Here is a 2,802-nt window from a genome sequence, read left to right as displayed (position 1 = left end):
GGGCTGCACCTAGGGATTGGGCCTGCCCTCTGCCACCTGGGAGCAGGCCTAAGCCAGCAGGTCGTTATCTCCCAAGGGGCCCCAGACTGCGAGAGGACACAGGCCGGGCTGAGGGACCCCCTTCCCCCCCGAGTGCACAAATTTTTGTGCACCGGGTCTCTAGTCTGTTATAACCATGTGTCCTTGGGCAAATTTTTTGACTTTTCTGGGCCTCAGTTTTCTAACCTGTAAAAGGGGGATGATACTGTCCACTTCCTAGCGTGTGTGCGTAAAGCATCATACACAGTTTTTAAAAAGTCTTGACACAGTGTAGACCTTCACTGGAGCAAGTGTTCTTGGACCTACTGCCATCATCCATCACTCCCTGGCACTTCTGGGACTGCTCCATGGATTTGAGCACCTTATCTGCTTCCTGGCTGGTGAACTTGCCAATTAAGTGAACCTCCCTGAACTATAATCATCTTCTTTAAAAAATAATTTTAAAAAGATGTTGACCTCACAGGGCTGCTATGAGAGACAGTGAGACTCAGCTAAAGAAAGCACATGTCTAGTGCCATTGTGTGTGTTTTCTGGGCCCTGTGTCTGTATCGTCTGTGGTCTATGAAGGCACAAGTATCCCATCCTCCAATCAGCACGTGTTGACTGAGCACCTGCTCTGAGCCGGGCCCTGTTTTGGGTGCAACACTGTGGCCGACATCCTTGGTTTTCACCCAATAGGCACACATCCTTTTCTTCCTTGTGGCAGGGCTCCAGTTTGTGTTCACATTGGGGAGTAGGTGCTGCAGGCACATGGGCTAGTTCTCTCCAGGGGGAAACCAGGACTGAGCAGATCCAATCCCCATCACCTTATCCCACTTTTGGTTAGGATGGGCCCCTGACCTCACCTAGAGAATCATATGAAAGGGAAAGGCTAGGCTTCTGGAAAAGATTCCAAACACACATGAGAGATAAGGTCTTTTCTTTCCCTTCTGACCTGTTAGAGCTGCAGCGGCCAGGCTGCAGTGAGCAGAACCCAGCCAGGCTGCAGTGAGCAGAACCCGGCCAGGCTGCAGCGAGGAGAACCCGGCCAGGCTGCAGCGAGGAGAACCCGGCCAGGCTGCAGCGAGGAGAACCCGGCCAGGCTGCAGCGAGGAGAACCCGGCCAGGCTGCAGCGAGGAGAACCCGGCCAGGCTGCAGCGAGGAGAACCCGGCCAGGCTGCAGCGAGGAGAACCCGGCCAGGCTGCAGCGAGGAGAACCCGGCCAGGCTGCAGCGAGGAGAACCCGGCCAGGCTGCAGCGAGGAGAACCCGGCCAGGCTGCAGCGAGGAGAACCCGGCCAGGCTGCAGCGAGGAGAACCCGGCCAGGCTGCAGCGAGGAGAACCCGGCCAGGCTGCAGCGAGGAGAACCCGGCCAGGCTGCAGCGAGGAGAACCCGGCCAGGCTGCAGCGAGGAGAACCCGGCCAGGCTGCAGCGAGGAGAACCCGGCCAGGCTGCAGCGAGGAGAACCCGGCCAGGCTGCAGCGAGGAGAACCCGGCCAGGCTGCAGCGAGGAGAACCCGGCCAGGCTGCAGCGAGGAGAACCCGGCCAGGCTGCAGCGAGGAGAACCCGGCCAGGCTGCAGCGAGGAGAACCCGGCCAGGCTGCAGCGAGGAGAACCCGGCCAGGCTGCAGCGAGGAGAACCCGGCCAGGCTGCAGCGAGGAGAACCCGGCCAGGCTGCAGCGAGGAGAACCCGGCCAGGCTGCAGCGAGGAGAACCCGGCCAGGCTGCAGCGAGGAGAACCCGGCCAGGCTGCAGCGAGGAGAACCCGGCCAGGCTGCAGCGAGGAGAACCCGGCCAGGCTGCAGCGAGGAGAACCCGGCCAGGCTGCAGCGAGGAGAACCCGGCCAGGCTGCAGCGAGGAGAACCCGGCCAGGCTGCAGCGAGGAGAACCCGGCCAGGCTGCAGCGAGGAGAACCCGGCCAGGCTGCAGCGAGGAGAACCCGGCCAGGCTGCAGCGAGGAGAACCCGGCCAGGCTGCAGCGAGGAGAACCCGGCCAGGCTGCAGCGAGGAGAACCCGGCCAGGCTGCAGCGAGGAGAACCCGGCCAGGCTGCAGCGAGGAGAACCCGGCCAGGCTGCAGCGAGGAGAACCCGGCCAGGCTGCAGCGAGGAGAACCCGGCCAGGCTGCAGCGAGGAGAACCCGGCCAGGCTGCAGCGAGGAGAACCCGGCCAGGCTGCAGCGAGGAGAACCCGGCCAGGCTGCAGCGAGGAGAACCCGGCCAGGCTGCAGCGAGGAGAACCCGGCCAGGCTGCAGCGAGGAGAACCCGGCCAGGCTGCAGCGAGGAGAACCCGGCCAGGCTGCAGCGAGGAGAACCCGGCCAGGCTGCAGTGAGCAGAACCCGGCCAGGCTGCAGTGAGCAGAAGCAAGGTGTGGACCCAGGGCTCTGATGCTGGCACGGTGGAGTGCACATTTATGTGGACACATAGATGTCCTTGATCATCTAAGTCACTTTCCATTGTTTTATCTGCCACATGCAGCTGAAAACATGCTGCAAGCAGTGATCAGATGGATCCAGTCCCTGCCCTCATAGAGCTCACATCCGTCAGTGGACAAATAGAAAATAAACAAATCAACAAATAAATCTTATCAAATAAAGAGGGAATATGCAAATTGACCATCACACCATAATGGTCAAGATGGCTGTGCCCATGCGGAGGCAGGGGTTCTGTAACACAAGATGGCTGTGCCCCTGGCAGAGGCTGAGTTCCCATAACAAGCCTTAAGCTATCAGCAGGGACCTGAGGCTGCACCGCCCACCTGGTAAGGCTTGGCGGGGGA

This window comes from Myotis davidii, unplaced genomic scaffold (assembly GCF_000327345.1).
Source record: "Myotis davidii unplaced genomic scaffold, ASM32734v1 scaffold854, whole genome shotgun sequence".
Taxonomy (NCBI): domain Eukaryota; kingdom Metazoa; phylum Chordata; class Mammalia; order Chiroptera; family Vespertilionidae; genus Myotis; species Myotis davidii.
This window is presented reverse-complemented; position numbering follows the sequence as displayed.